Genomic DNA, 17,607 nt, shown 5'->3' with positions numbered 1-17,607 from the left:
CCCAATTTTACTATTAAATTATCTATGAGGGCCTGTTGGAATTTAAAAAGCCTTTAATTTGCTTAGGTAGGTGAGCCAGGTCTCTCACAGCATGAATGAACCATGAAGGAAAAGCTATAATTTTAATATAATTGCATGATTGATGGCTCTCATTTCCCCCCCATCCCCCCCATTGACTTACACTGTGTGGATAAAAATGGTTGAACCAACGAAGATTGAGTAAATGATGCCAGAATTTATGGTATAACTGCAGTTCTGCTAGAATGCTCTCCAAAAGCTCTGCATTTATTATTGTTCACAATGAAATCCAGGATTATTTTTTTATTGTTATAAATAAATGAATAATTATTATGTATAATTGTGGAAAAAAATAAGATACATCAGTGTGTTTTATACAACTGCCTGTTTTATAGACCCTTTTGTTGTCTGAAAGAAGTTCTAGATGGACATTGAGTGCATCGATCTATCAGAGCCACACATTACCTGGGCAGGTAAGCAGAAGTGGTCTCTCTCCATTACACAACAGCCATTTTACTGAACAAGCGGCCTATCAGAGGCATTCCTAGATTTCATTTCTGTGCCTGGATGACCATAAATCCACAGCAGGGTGATCAATAAAAAACTGTGAAGGTTTGAGTTAGAAAGAAATGGGGATGAATGCACACTTCAGTACACTTCACACTTTAAGGTCTTATCACTAATACAGCTCCAGATTGCTTTGTTGGCCTTTGCTATCTGCTTTGAATATCGGCGGTTCTGTGCATGCGTGTGCGCTGGTTGGATAGAGTAGAGATGGGTTTGTGTGGTTCAGTTTAATCGGGTTGCACATAATTCCACATGTGGTATTCAAAACTACATGGTAATGTTTTCCTGGGCTGAACAGGTTGGCATTTTCAATGTATTCCTCCTCCACATCCATCAGTGACAGTGGTAAATGCTTTACCGCAGGCTGTCATAGACCAGTGGTTCTTGACTGTCGGACCTTGGCACGCATCCTGACCCAAACATGCTTTCATCCAGATCGACCAGTGTGCATTCTGATAGTCTGCTGCATAGGAGTGCACATCATCTGTGCAGCTTGCATACTGCCGTTGCTATGGTAGCCTGTTGTCCTCGTGAGCTCTTGTCAATGAATGTGTAGACCTCTAGCATGAGAGCAAATCTACCAGGTCTACATTCAATGGTCTGGTTATTCTTCATTTTCTTTCAATGGGCTGCTTAGTCCATATCATTCATTTTGATTAAAAAGTTTTTGTTTACATAATGTGTGTGTGTGTACTGCGTATATTTATTATGTATATAAATACACATACATGCATGTATATATTTAAGAAAAAAATTTATGTTTATATTATTAAATATATTTATATATAATATAAATTATATGAATATTTATATATACACACATGTAAATATTTTCAAAATATATATTGTATGTGTGTGTATTTGTATATACATAATAAATACACACACACACACACACACACACACACACACACACACACACACACACATATATTATGTAAACAAAAACTTTTATTTTGGATGTGATTAATCGCAATTAATTGTTTGACTGCACTAGTTACAATTTTTTAGTGCAGTATTGTGAGTGCAGTAATATGTTGTGTTGACCAATCAGGACCCAGCACTGGAACTATCTATTTTTATAATAATAATACTAACTTAATGTTTGAAAATGGTAGTTTCAAAACTTTTACTTGCTGTTGGCTGTCTTTTTGTGGACCTTAATCAAAATCTAGAGCTACCTATGACTACAAAAACTGTGAAAAATGATTTGTGTCATTGGCTGACAACGTAAAAATACACAATATATTTTTCAGGTTTATAAACGGACTGAGCACTGCATCATTTCAGATTAATGAGGACATTTGCATGCCGTCTTTCATAAGAAGCATAATGATCTACTCCATTTCTTCTCTTTGGCTTCATGTTCTGATGGCAAATTTGACATTTTACTCTTGTTTTTAGTAATTTCCTGTTCTGAATCCACTTCATCAGTTTCAATGTGTTCCTCTTCCTTGTGCTCCCATTAATAAACCTCATCAGCATATTTCTTGAGAGAGAAATGACATTATTCTACATCTTGTCTAAAAAGGTCTAATTATACTTGCAAATAGTTGCAAATGCTTATAATTTATTTATTTATTTGCTTTGTTCATTAGCTACTGTATCTGGCTTTTTGTTGTTTTTCTTAAAAAAAAAAAAAAAAAAAAGTTTTAATATTTTCCCAAGTAGTTTTAGCCATCATTAGTTTTAAGCTTGGTCAGATCTTGTAGAACATGATCACTACAGTATCTGTGTTACCAGGCTTATAGAACTGACTTATAGCTGAAAGATTTGCAACCCTTATGTACATAATGGAGGCTGCAATGAAAAACCATGTTGATTTTTGGCTTTTGCCAAATAGCTTTTGCTCCGAACTATTTTTAAATTTTGACCCAAAAGTGCAGTTTCAAGCTCCTCATTAGACATACATGATTTTCACTTATGAGTTAGACATTTATAGATGGCAGATGATAAATCACTATTCATATAATCCTAAAGACAACATGAGCTGCAATTCAGGATGTTGACCACCAATGATCAATAAGAAAACAGATTTGAGGGACGTTTTACCTGAAGACATTTAAAATGCATCCAAAACAAGCCATTACAGAGAAAAGAAAGTTGCATGAGAAATCTTGTTTCAGGTACTGGTCTTACAAAGGATGGTGCTAACGTTAACTGAATCTTCCCACTGATGCAACAAAACAACCAAGATGAAAGAAGTCCAGAATTCCTTCAGGGCTGCTTGTGCCACTGCTGCTTGGAAACATGGAAATGCTTTATCCAGTCTCAAGTGACTACACCAGCATGCAAGGATGACTACTATTGTGACTGGCTCTTATTTCACTTTCTCTCGATTTTTGTTGTCATGGAACATGTTGAGGTAGATCAACAATAGAGATCTTCCTTTCTGTAGTGAAGCAAGCAAAGAAAAGTAAAGTAAGGTATCTTAGAGTAACCAGTCTTTTATGAGATCTTTTATGAGAAGTGAAAAGACGGTACACAGGCTCTTCCCAGTCGAGCTGAGCTTCTTCCTTGGTGGCCAGACACATTTATTTTGTGTCAAACATTATACAAGTGCTTTCGGTAACACATTTGATCAATGTTTAAAATGTCACCTAAACAGAAATGAGTAAATGGGTAAAACTATTGATCTATAAAGGACTTTACTGTAGGTTTTTTTTTTTCTTTTCTTGTTATGCTCCATCCTCATGCTCAAATATCTATTTACAGAGTGAGGAGTGGAATGTCCCAGTCACACAGATAGAGCTTAAATCGGTTATTTAAAGTTGCAGTCCGTAAGTTTCGCCTCTTTGTCGCCATCTATGTTTGAAAAGCTGGAATTGCAGTTACTTGCGGAATTATTTTGCTTGTGTGGGGTTGTACTCTGGCACGGCTCCAGCATGGATGAATCTAATGTTTTGAGGTGAATGTGTGGCAGTCCGTCACCGCACCGGTGTGGATATTTATTGTACTTCACAATCACAGATTAGTCTATGTCTTGGAATATATGACCCAAATAAGAATTTTCACCGGATATTATAATCTGAACAAGTAAGTTACGTTTGTTCTGACCAACTGAGGAAAAAAAGCATTACCATAAATCGCGCTACCAATGGTGATTTAATCTAAAGATCGGTTAGCACATATCACATCAAACCGTGCAAATTAGTATTATTGTTATACTTTATTCTCAAATTAACATCATCAGCATTGCACCACTATGAGTATAGTGTGTAGATTTCAATTTCTGCAGTTTAATCTAATTGTCATACCATTTGAATTTTATATTAAGAAATATTTTATATTATTTTAACCCAAAAAGCAAACTATGCTCCCTTCGAACTGGTTTTCTTTAAAATACAAATCTTGTGTAATCCCAGGCTATCTGTAATCAGAAGTAATACCTTTAAAACTGGAATATAATTTAATTTCATTCACATGTTTTTCATAAACACATAATACTTTCTGGATTACAATCCGCCATCAAAATGATACATTTAATTATTGTAGCTGCTGTGAGAAAAGGCTATAAAGGATGCACCACCTGCAGGATCCTCACATGGGATAGCCTACTAGTCGGGACAACTTCTTTATGTTTACAGACTTGATGTAATGATGCAGTGCCATGCTCGAATTTCCCACGAAAACCTACCCGTACCACTCCAATTAGAAAACATTATTATAAGATAACATTTGTGAATCTGGCTAAAGTAAGGCAATAGTTTTGAATACTGGCTGGTTATGTACTTGCTCAAATATTGATTTCGGATCATTTTTAACCAAAAAAAAGTTACAGACTGCAGCTTTAAGATTAGTGGATGCAGACATTAAATATGCATGTCCTGCAAGTGTTCCAAAAGTAGTCAGACACTGTCTGTCATACTGAATTGAAAACAGCTAAATATAACCTACGTTATTAAAAACCATATACAGTGGGTACGGAAAGTATTCAGACCCCCTTAAATTTTTCACTGTTTGTTATATTGCAGCCATTTGCTAAAATCATTTAAGTTCATTTTTTTCCTCATTAATGTACACACAGCACCCCATATTGACAGAAAAACACAGAATTGTTGACATTTTTGCAGATTTAATAAAAAAGAAAAACTGAAATATCACATGGTCCTAAGTATTCAGACCCTTTGCTGTGACACTCATATATTTAACTCAGGTGCTGTCCATTTCTTCTGATCATCCTTGAGATGGTTCTACACCTTCATTTGGGACGACCAGAACCCTTCCTAGAGCTATCCGTCCGGCCAAACTGAGCTATCGGGGGAGAAGAGCCTTGGTGAGAGAGGTAAAGAAGAACCCAAAGATCACTGTGGCTGAGCTCCAGAGATGCAGTCGGGAGATGGGAGAAAGTTGTAGAAAGTCAACCATCACTGCAGCCCTCCACCAGTCGGGGCTTTATGGCAGAGTGGCCCGACGGAAGCCTCTCCTCAGTGCAAGACACATGAAAGCCCGCATGGAGTTTACTAAAAAACACCTGAATAAGATTCTCTGGTCTGATGAGACCAAGATAGAACATTTTGGCCTTAATTCTAAGCGGTATGTGTGGAGAAAAGCAGGCACTGCTCATCACCTGTCCAATACAGTCCCAACAGTGAAGCATGGTGGTGGCAGCATCATGCTGTGGGGGTGTTTTTCAGCTGCAGGGACAGGACGACTGGTTGCAATCGAGGGAAAGATGAATGCGGCCAAGTACAGGGATAACGAAAACCTTCTCCAGAGTGCTCAGGACCTCAGACTGGGCCGAAGGTTTACCTTCCAACAAGACAATGACCCTAAGCACACAGCTAAAATAACGAAGGAGTGGCTTCACAACAACTCCGTTCTTGAATGGCCCAGCCAGAGCCCTGACTTAAACCCAATTCAGCATCTCTGGAGAGACCTAAAAATGGCTGTCCACCAACGTTTACCATCCAACCTGACAGAACTGGAGAGGATCTGCAAGGAGGAATGGCAGAGGATCCCCAAATCCAGGTGTGAAAAACTTGTTGCATCTTTCCCAAAAAGACTCATGGCTGTATTAGATCAAAAGGGTGCTTCTACTAAATACTGAGCAAAGGGTCTGAATACTTAGGACCATGTGATATTTCAGTTTTTCTTTTTGAATAAATCTGCAAAAATGTCAACAATTCTGTGTTTTTCTGTCAATATGGGGTGCTGTGTGTACATTGAGGAAAAAAAATGAACTTAAATGATTTTAGCAAATGGCTGCAATATAACAAAGAGTGAAACATTTATCTGAATACTTTCCATACCCACTGTAGTACAATGCGAAGTCTGAAATGTTAGAATTCAGCACAACTGACTATTGTTACTTTAGTAGTCTGATGTAAACACAGCATCTGAGGGTCTGAATGTATTTACAGATTGTGTGTGTGCAGTATCTTTGTGTGAAAAACAATGTGGATGAAGAATTGTGTGCAAATGTTAATGTGTGAATCTATTCACTGTATGTGTGGTGACAATATGGTATACATATACTGTATAAAAACCCACATGGGACAAAATGTGTTAAAACTCTATTCAAACCTTGTAAATGTATATCATTATAACACCATCAGGGATGCACTAGGCAGTGAAGTAAAAAGTAAGATATTATGTTAAGTTTTTCCAAAATGAGAAAACTCACATAAATTAGAAATACATAAAAAAAAAAAATGATTGGGTCTGATTTTTTAAATGTGTTTGAAAGAAGACATATTCGATTAAAAATAGAGTGTAAAAAAATAAATAAAAAATAAAACAGTAATATTGTGAAATATATTACAATTTAAAATAACTGTTTTCTATTTTAATTTATTTTAAAATGTAATTTATTCCTGTGATAGAAAAGCTGAATTTCCAGCAGCCATTAAAGGTTCGGCACGTCATGAGGGTCATTTTTTATTTTGGAGTGAAATATCTATTAATATCTATACTGACAAATGAAATAAAATAAAAACTGTCCACTACTGAAAACAGAACATGATGAAAGCTGTGTACTAAAAATACTGTAAATGTTGAAAAATCAACATCCCAAGAATAGTTACACATAGCATGGACATCTTTCTCAATGCAGCCTTTGCTCTGCTGTCCTCGTAATTAGTGTCAATTTGTATATAAAGTATCTGCCTGCTAAATACTCAACAACAACATTTTTCTACATTAAATGAATGCTTGCCACTTCTCATATTTCAGCTATTTTTTGCTGTCAAACTGTTAAATGTACCAGCAACATACATTTTTTTTTTTTTGCACTCAGTTGACAGTACAGAAACACTAAGTGTTAATTGATGACACTTATTTTCTGCTTATCCAAAGTAAACCAAAAGTTTTCCACAATATCCTGCATGACAAAGATGAATCATGAATAGAATGATTCTGAAGTACAGTAATTTGTCATCAATCTAAAATCCTGTTATTATGGAAATTGTACTTTTATGTGAATGAGATTTTAATGAATGTTTTATTATGCCAAATGAAACTAAAAAAGAACATTTGCCTCTGGGATGGTGTGGAGAACATTTACTCATGGTGTTAAGCTAAATTGCTAGACAAAATATCTTTGATCAAGAACGTGAAGACAACATTAACCACACCTCATAAAAGCAGAGGAACCCTGCAGAGTCCACTAATCAGAACCTGTAAAATAAAGTTAATGAAGGGAATGGTGATTTACGTTGAACTATATCACACTGAGATTAAACTGCTCAGATACAATCATATTGCCCTCATTTAAAAATTCACACAATGTTTTGAGCAAAACATGCAATCCGATGTCTTTTACACATAAAGCATCACTATATACCATAGAGCGGTGCTGTTTCCAGACCCTCCAAATATTGTGGAAACTGTTAATGACATTTTTGGTGTAAAGCTTATTAACACATACAGTACACGCCATCTGTAATACAGTTATTTGTTTGAAGTGACCATGCTCGTGACCTCTGATCGAGTAGGAGTACAAACTCAAGTAGCATTGCAAAATTTGATTAGGCACTGTCATGGCAGAGCATAAAATACGCAAACCTATTTTAATATATGGCCCTCTTTAGAACTATAATCTGTCGGCTCATTTTCATTCTCCTTGAAAATAATTGTCTTTTTTTTTCAGGGGGCTCGTAGGTGAGAGCAGCTTATTTGGCCAGATAATTTTGAGTTTTATAGCGTGCACTGGATACTTGTTTTGTTTTATGCGAGACCTGTCAGCTGCTCCGGGCCCATGATGAAGCATCTTGCCTCAGGTTTAAGTGATAACAGAGAAGCTGCTAGGCCATAAAGCCACATGCTCAGAGTCACTAATCACAGCCATTCATCAGCACCATCTCATTTCCATGGACCACAAGGTTCCTGCTCCCATAGCTGCGTTTAACGCACAGTCTTATTGGCAAGGGGAAGCCTCGGGTGACATTCAACAGTTTGATATTGACAGCGGAAGTGATTTTTCTGAGTAGGCTAAGTATACTTGTTGTTTGCATACATTTAAGCAGATGTAATGCTGAACAACATGAAGATGAGATATTAGGAGGTGCATTACTGTATATGTAGCAGATAAAGACAGATCAAACTAAAATTTTAATTACTGGAAGTAAATTTAAAATGAGTTAAAAAGAAAAGAAAAGCGACGATTGTCAACATAAAATTTAAATGCTGGCTTGACAAAGACTTGTTCGAGAGTTTTGAAAAAAGTTGAAGATAGATAGAGGGTTTTTCCTGCATAGAGAATTATGAAGCGGTCGCCTCCGCCAAATTTTGTGCCACCTCTGGTTGTCGACAAAACTCAGGCAGGCAGTCACGTGCAAGCGTTACTGAACAGCGTCCATTAGAGCTTTTAGTTAATATTTGGAAAAATACTGATATTTTTATACAAGTTTACCTGATATTTCTTTACACAGAATTATAATTTCTATTCATTTTCCACTGATTTACGTGATCTGATAAGCATTAACTCAGTTTGACCTATTGGTAAGCCCTCCCCTCGAACGCAGACAAGCCAATGGCAGTCGAGTATCAGTTGCACGGGGAGCGGAACTCGGACATCTTTAGGTTTCAGCGCCATAGAGAAACATTGGAAACATCCGAAGCTCGCATGGTAACACTGATTCCAGCCAGGTATCCTGAGAGGACGGGCAATATAATTTATTTTATTACATTTCCTGAATCCAAACAAAACAGAGCAAATTGTCCCCAAATATTCAACCCCAATACAAATGAAGACAAAAACGTTCATTTTATGGTTGTCATACACTCATTAAGTTATAATTTTCATCTGCTCAAGCAGAATTTGCTCAGTTATGTCATTTTTAATGCAAAGATGACATTATTTGACCTAACCCTACCCCTACCCTTACCCCTAACCCTAGCCCATAACAAAGACATCTCAAACAATGTCATCTTTGCATTAAAAATTACATAACTGAGCGAATGACACTTAATGACAGTTGTCATAAACATGCATAAAACTTCCTTCATATTCATGACATGTGTCATGTTGTGATTATGAAGGTGTCGTGTCAGTCTTATGCACACCCCTTCAAGTAAAGTGTAACCCGAAAAGCAATAGTTACATTTTAAACACAATATTGTCAATATTGTCTGTTTTTGTTCTATTTCTCCAAAGAAAATAGTTCCAAAAAATCCACAGTGAAACTCTCTAAGCAACACAAAGCAGTGTTTCTAGTGTGAGTGGATTTAGTTTCATATTTAGAGTATCATTTCATTTTTTATTACTTTCATAATTTAATATTACATTTTTAAAAACCCATTAATACCCATTTAAAACCCATTAATCCGATAGCACTATTTATGCAATTCTAAGTGCAGAGTATACAATCTGTGTAAATTAATATCTGTATTTTATATATTAATAGTATTTTAATCTAAATTAAAATCTGCAAAAATGTCAACAATTCTGTGTTTTTCTGTCAATATGGGGTGCTGTGTGTACATTAATGAGGGAAAAAAATGAACTTAAATGATTTTAGCAAATGGCTGCAATATAACAAAGAGTGAAAAATTTAAGGGGGTCTGAATACTTTCCGTACCCACTGTACATACCTTATGTAAACAAAAACTTTTATTTTGGATGTGATTAATCGTTTGACAGCACTAATATATATATATATATATATATATATATATATATATATGTATATATCAATATAATGATTTCATTTGATTTGGAACAGCCCCATAGTGTCTTACTATTCTAATTTAAATTATTGATTCAAATGTAAGAATTTGACAAAATATGATGCATACATCTAATAAGGTGAGAAAAAAAATGGCCTTATAAATGTAAAAATGCCATTTTAAATCAATTTACAATTTACAATTGCAGTGTAGGATATATATTTCTGAAATCATTCTTTATATTACTTAAGGATTTCTTGTTCTTGTTGTTTATCTGATATTCTCTTAATTCATTAATGCATTTGTCCACCCTGTCATCTTCATCTTTTATGAAAATAAACTAATTATTTAAACAAGTTAGCAAAAACTTTTGTGTGATTTCTTTATAAAGAAATGACGGTCAGTTAGTATTCATTGAAAGTTTGATCAGATATCTTTGTCGTTATAATGCTCGGGATACAAATATGTTGCAGTAATTTACATTTTTCAAAAGACTTTTCCCACTAAGTAAAATGTATTGTTGAGAAAGGGACAAAATATCTTTCTGAAAATCTACATTTTCTAATCACTATGTAATGAAAATGTATATACTCTACTTTGAATTTGTCCATGACGGGGTGGACATAATTGTCTGCTTGCAGTTATTTTATAAAAAGTGCAGGAGCTTGACCAATATGCAATTCCAATAGCCCACAGTCTCCTTAATACAACAAATATGAAGTTTAATAGAAAATCTCATATTTTTATTTTGGAAATTGTGAAGTCTCAAAGGCACTTTATAGTGATATTGACCCAAATACACACACACACACACACACTATTTAAAAATACATATTCATATTTTTATAAATAATAAATATTATTATTTAAAATAATTAAATTAATTAAATATGTTTAAATTAATTAGCTTTTATTAAAGGGGTCAAATGATGCGATTTCAATTTTTTCTTTCTCTTTGGAGTGTTACAAGCTGGTTGTGCATAGATGAGATCCCTAAAGTTGCAAAGTCTAAAGTCTCAAACCCAAAGATATATTTTATATCAAAGTTAAGACTCTAAGACTCTTTATGGTCGACTGTTTCGTGAACCTAGGAGAGTACAAGGCTGACTATGCACCAAGGCTATTTCTAAAAAAAAAAAAAAAAAAAAAAAAGATCAATTTGGACTTTGCTATGACAACTAACGCTTCTGAATCAGCAACTGTAAGTATGTTTTGTTATTAGTTCAAGTACTTGCTATTGACTTTTCAAATGCGGAGTTTTGCGCGTAACATGTCGTGTGTGTGTGAGTCTGTGTGTGTGAAGGGTAGGGATGAGTAGATCGACACCTAGTGTCGACACATGTTTCGAGTTTTTGACACACTAGTGCTTCGAAACAGTGTTCTGGAACTTTGCTTGAAATGAGGCTGTCACGTGACCTGTGAAAACGAAGCTTCGTTACCTCACTGACAAGTCATGCTAGGCTCAAATACAAAGCGCATCGATTGCGCTGTCCCATACCCGCGATCCATTTAGTGCAATGTTATAGTTATATCAGTCAGCATGCCTATATGTGGTGTATCGTTATTAATTATAGCACTACTATTAAAAGCAAATGATATGTGAATGTCTGTTGACTGAATGAAAATTAAAACACCTTGCAGGCTCAACCACTGTTCCCAAAAAGGATAAAAGTCATTCCTTAACCACAAACATTTTTTGCTGCTTGTAAAAGCCATCCTCAGTTGTCAACAGCTCACATTGACGAGAAAAATGTTATTGCAAGATATATTAAATGCAATAATTGCATTTGTGCAAATGAGCATGTTTGTGTTCTTTTGTAAGGAAGACAAAAATGGTGCAATGAAAAATGACATAGGTCTAATTTATTGCCGTATTAAACATTCTATTTAGAAGGTGAAAAGACAAGTTTTATGCGAGTAAAAACGAAGAACATAAAGTCTTTGTCATTGTATTGTGCAAAATACAGTACATTTTGGAAACTCTAAATAGACAATTAAACTTTACAATGACATCCCAATGAACAAAACATCTAAATCAGGGGTGCCCAACCCTGTTCCTGGAGATCTACCTTCCTGCAAAGTTCAGCTCCAACCCTGATCAAACATAACTGAACCAGCTAGATCTCCAGGAACAGAGTTGGGCACCCCTGATCTAAATGATACAGTTGGTGTAGGAATTTTTATTGACCACCAGATTACGGAGTAGAGCACGGTGTCAAAAGCTTCGAAGCATCAACGCAGTTTGTTGTAAAAGCCTCACTACTTCAAAAGCCTCGTTCGGCACAGCCCTAGTGAGGGGAACAGGGTCACATCATAGCGGAGTGTACAGCCCATCAGAAATCATCTTAACCGCGGCTTGTGTACAGCAAATACAGGTGCATCTCAATAAATTAGAATGTCGTGGAAAAGTCAATTCACTATCTCAACAAATTAGAATACTTCATAAGACCAATAAAAAAAAAAAAAAAATTGTGAATTGTTGGCCTTCTGGAAAGTATGTTAATTTACTGTATATGTACTCAATACTTGGTAGGGGCTCCTTTTGCTTTAATTACTGCCTCAATTCGGCATGGCATGGAGGTGATCAGTTTGTAGCACTGCTGAGGTGGTATGGAAGCCCAGGTTTCTTTGACAGTGACCTTCAGCTCATCTGCATTTTCCTCTCTATGGGGTTCAGGTCTGGTGAGTTTGCTGACCAGTCAAGCACACCAACACCATGGTCATTTAACCAACTTTTGGTGCTTTTGGCAGTGTGGGCAGGTGCCAAATCCTGCTGGAAAATGAAATCAGCATCTTTAAAAAGCTGGTCAGCAGAAGGAAGCATGAAGTGCTCCAAAATTTCTTTGTAAGCGGGTGCAGTGACTTTGGTTTTCAAAAAGCACAATGGACCAACACCAGCAGAAGACATTGCACCCCAAATCATCACAGACTGTGAAAACTTAACACTGGACTTCAATCAACTTGGGCTATGAGCTTCTCCACCCTTCCTCCAGACTCTAGGACCTTGGTTTCCAAATGAAATACAAAACTTGCTCTCATCTGAAAAGAGGACTTTGGACCACTGGGCAACAGTCCAGTTCTTCTTCTCCTTAGCTCAGGTAAGACACATCTGACTTTGTCTGTGGTTCAGGAGTGGCTTAACAAGAGGAATACGACAACTGTAGCCAAATTCCTTGACACGTCTGTGTGTGGTGGCTCTTGATGCCTTGACTCCAGCCTCAGTCCATTCCTTGTGAAGTTCACCCAAATTCTTGAATCAATTTTGCTTGACAATCCTCATAAGGCAGCCGTTCTCTCGGTTGGTTGTGCATCTTTTTCTTCCACACTTTTTCCTTCCACTCAACTTTCTGTTATCATGTTTGTATACAGCACTCTGTGAACAGCCAGCTTCTTTGGCAATGAATGTTTGTGGCTTACCCTCCTTGTGAAGGGTGTCAATGATTGTCTTCTGGACAACTGTCAGATCAGCAGTCTTCCCCATGATTGTGTAGCCTAGTAAACCAAACTGAGAGACCATTTTGAAGGCTCAGAAAACCTTGGCAGGTGTTTTGAGTTGATTAGCTGATTGGCATGGCACCATATTCTAATTTGTGAATTGGTGGGTTTTTGTTAAATGTGAGCCAAAATCATCACAATTAAAAGAACCAAAGACTTAAACTACTTCAGTCAGTGTGCATTGGATTTATTTAATACAAGAGGTTCACAATTTTAGTTGAATTACTGAAATAAATGAACTTTTCCACGACATTCTAATTTATTGAGATGCACCTGTACATACAAGCATCATCGCCGTGTCTGTCACGCGACTCTGTTCCCCTTTCAGACTTTTACTGATGGTAAAACTAACTTGAAAGCTGAAGCTCGAGATTATGGTAAGGGCGTTACATTTTCGACTCGTGCTTGTGGTGTTCGGCCAATCACAATGCACTGTGTCAGTTGGCCAATCAGACCAGACTGCACTTGTTGGAAGGAGGGGCTTTGTAGAAAACGATGAGTTTGAGAGAGGCGGAGCATAGAGGAAATACAATAATGTACAGTATTTGAAAAAAAAAATTGTTTTTTTAACATTAAAACATGTCAACATATTCTGTTAGAACAAATACACAAAATAATGATCTTTAAAATAGCATTATATGACCCCTTTAAAATGTCACCTGCAGACATTTCATGCACACACATGTATACGCGCACACACGTTTCCAAGTAAATTATTTTTATTTTATGATTTATTATGATACATACATAATAAATATAATTTATTATAAGTAAATGAATTTAAAAAATTAATTAATAAATAATAATAATAATAATAATATATATATATATATATATATATATATATATATATATATATATATATATATATATATATTATTTATTTTTAAATTAAAATGCTACCTACATCTGTATTGACATTTCTAAGTAGTTTATATATTTTCTCATATTTATTAAATTAACAGAATAACATTTAATTTCCCAGAATGGATTTCCCAATGGAATGGACTCTCTGGAATTTCTCTGAATTACAATTAAATGAAATCCTTTTCCTGTCATTTCAACTCCTGTGGGTGTGGTCAATTAAATTAAAATTCCAACTCATTATCTATTCACCTGCAGTTTCATGTCTGTTTTCCTCAAGCCTTCAACCAGAATATATATTTGAATATTTTTAGGCAACCACAGAGACGTTGAGATTCCTCTCCAGAGCATGTTTGTGCATGACACCTCACTCTTGCGCTACTGATTTAGCACAAAAAGGCACTTCATGCCACACTGCTCCAAGACAGCGTTTTGGTGAAAACAGAAAACCGCATTGTTTGCTTATTAAAAATATGCTCCACTTGGATGCCCAAAGCACTATTCATATCATTCAGACTGGGTAGATGGAGTGTGCTGACAATACCCTGTTTAATACGTTCCCATTTCCTCTCAGCACAATGCCTCATAGTGGCACAACCTCCAAATGTAATGAGACAACAAGGGTAATGAATGATGTGCGATACGAGATCATTGGTCTTTGTATGGAACTGATAAATAAGTAGCACTTAACCTGACTCTCTCTAAAAAAGTCACATACAAATGACTATGCATCTGTACCTTGCAAAGATAAACAGCCTCTCTCTCTCTCTCCTATCTATCTATCTATCTATCTATCAAAAGTGAGTAAAGTCTTAAATTAAATGTTGCTCTTTTGAACTTTCTATTCATCAAAAAATCTGAGAGAAAAAAAACCCATCATATTTCCATTAAAAATAATTTACAGTTTTCAAAATTAATAATAACAAGACATATTTCTTAATATGACATTGCTAAATCAGCACATTAGAATGATTTCCTAAGGATTGTGTGACAATGGAATTATGGCAGACTATTCAGCTTTGCCATCATGGAAAGAAAGAAAGAAACAAACAAACAAACAAACAATAACATCTCAAAATATTGTTTCTACTGTATTTTTATAGTTTACAGTGCATAAATAGTATGTTCTCTTTCTCCCTCTCTCTGTATATATTTGTGCATGTATTTATAAGTAAATAATATATATTAATAATAATATATATTATTTATGTGGTTTTGAATAGATTTTTTTTTTTATGTATCTATAAAATAAATAAATAAATAAAAAACTTAAATTGTACCTTTAAAGAAAAGATTTAAGTTTTGTGTCAAGGACTCAATACAACAGCAATACAAATTATTATTATTATTATTATTTTAATCATATTCATCTATGATTTGACTATAAGGAGAAGAAAACAGTACCACAAATAGGCTGTCCTCTCATCATGACCACTTGTCGATCTATCATTTGCAGTGTTGGGGGTAACGCATTACAAGTAACGGGAGTTATGTAATCAGATTACTTTTTTCCAAGTAACTAGTAAAGTAACGCATTACTCTTTCATTTACAAGAAAATATCTGAGTTACTTTTTCAAAAAAGTAACCCCAGTTACTTTGTTTTCCCATTTATTGACTGACAGCTCTCCTGTAGCCTGGTAATACCAAACTCTGCTACTTCGCTTTGCTTCGTAGACAGAAGCGTTTTCTTTCTCGTGGGCGGGCGCTTGTCTGAAGTTTAAAATCATTGGTGTACCCGTAAGCCAATCACATAACGGTTGGTTATGACGTATGTTACGTGCCGCCTCGAACTTCCGCTGTAAACACAGGTATGCGGCGAAAACAAAACCATCGAGTGAAATACCGGAGTGAAGATGGCTGTGAACGACTTTTGCAGATTATGTGAAGTGATCACATCACACACACACAATCACAATTATTGCCTTGCCGGACTTTGGCCTCCCCAGTTTCTCACTGACGATCGGTAACAGTTGATAAATTAGACTTTTCCCAAAACCTGTCGGGAGTAGGGCCACAACATCACCTCCATTCAAAATGTGAACCAAACACTCTTCTTGTTCGGGCTTAAGTTGGCAAATGCCGGGAATATTCTCCACAACAGAGCGAATAGCATCCTGTGTCTCCATGTCCGCTGTCGTGTTAGATTTCCCTCACCTAAACCTAAACTACAATCTTAAATTCGGCGCTTAGCGTCTACGTCACGGCTCTCAGCCCGCCCTCTGTTCGTTGATTGGCCGGCTGCTGCGAGCCGGAGATAAACTGAGAGATGGTCTGCTATATCAGACTGAGTACAGAAGCGAAATGAAATTAGCTCTCCTGTCCCCATGTTGGGAGAAATCGGAAGTACAGAGGCGTTGTGTGCGCTGTGTGAACATGTTACTGTAGTTCTAGACTAAATGTGAATCTGCATTAATTCATCTCACTCGCAAAAAAAAAAAAAAAAAAAAAAAAAACTGATTTAGTATTCATCAAAATGAATTAAAACAGTGAAATGCAATAATTAAATGTTAAATAACAAATGTATCCAATCCCAATTTATTAACCGATGTCTTTGCTGCTGACCTTTGATGATCCAGTTCAACCATACTAATAAGCAAAAATGACTTTAGATCAACTAACAATTGTGCTTCATTGTTTTGGTTTTTTATTGCTGAAGAGTGTTGAACCTTCTTTTACTGTACAGATGTGAATTTACTTTTCCTTCAGCCTGAGGTTTATTCATTACACTTTTTGGTATGAAAGGGTTTTTACATTTGCTATAAATAGAACTTCTTATATTAAAAAACAAACAATCAAGCCCTGCTCATATTTAAAAAGTAACGCAAAAATAATATAACGCATTACTTTGCAGAAAAAGTAACTAAGTAACATAATTAGTTACTTTTTTTAGGGAGTAACGCAATATTGTAATGCATTACTTTTAAAAGTAACTTTCCCCAACACTGGTCATTTGTGTCAATCATAATATCAAAGTGCTGAATTTATCTGACCAAATCCAGCATCTTTGATAAAATGTTTTTTCTGTGCTTTATCTGATAAATTGAGCAATATGGCTGGACACAAACTCTGTGCTCGACCGAATGAAGATGGCAGCAGATTGTATCGTCTGAGGCAGAAGTTGAGCCGGGGGCTGCTTTGGGTACTCACTCTTTCAAAGACATTGCCTGTAAATTGAACACAGCTGCATGATGCCATATTGCTTGGCGGAGACCCAACTCCCGTATCATCAACATAAATTCACTTCACACCTGAGCAACAGAAGCCATATTGGCAGTCAGCTTGCGTTGTATTGTGAGTGTTTGTGAATGCTCACAACTAATGAGCCATGATATGCATGTGCACATGTGGCATGTACACTCACACTCAAGAACACACACGAGCGTGCGCACACAAACACACATACAAAGCGTTCGCTTGACAGATGGCCTCAAAGGGAAATTTACCTAATAATGAATACTGGCAAACGACATGCAACAATTGCACTAGAAAAAAAGTTTAATCAGAAACTTAAAAGTTGTCAGGAAACTATTTAAAACTGTTACGATGATCTCAAA

General features: G+C 35.9%; 1 protein-coding gene across 1 annotated transcript in view; it reads right to left on the bottom strand.

Annotated features, from left to right (window-relative positions):
- Positions 1-17,607, bottom strand: part of cdh18a (cadherin 18, type 2a) — a 101,287-nt gene that overhangs the window by 82,885 nt on the left and 795 nt on the right. The gene's annotated exons all lie outside the window — the stretch shown is intronic.

Source organism: Onychostoma macrolepis, chromosome 02 (genome assembly GCF_012432095.1).
Source record: "Onychostoma macrolepis isolate SWU-2019 chromosome 02, ASM1243209v1, whole genome shotgun sequence".
NCBI classification, from domain to species: Eukaryota; Metazoa; Chordata; class Actinopteri; order Cypriniformes; family Cyprinidae; genus Onychostoma; species Onychostoma macrolepis.
This window is presented reverse-complemented; position numbering and strand designations above follow the sequence as displayed.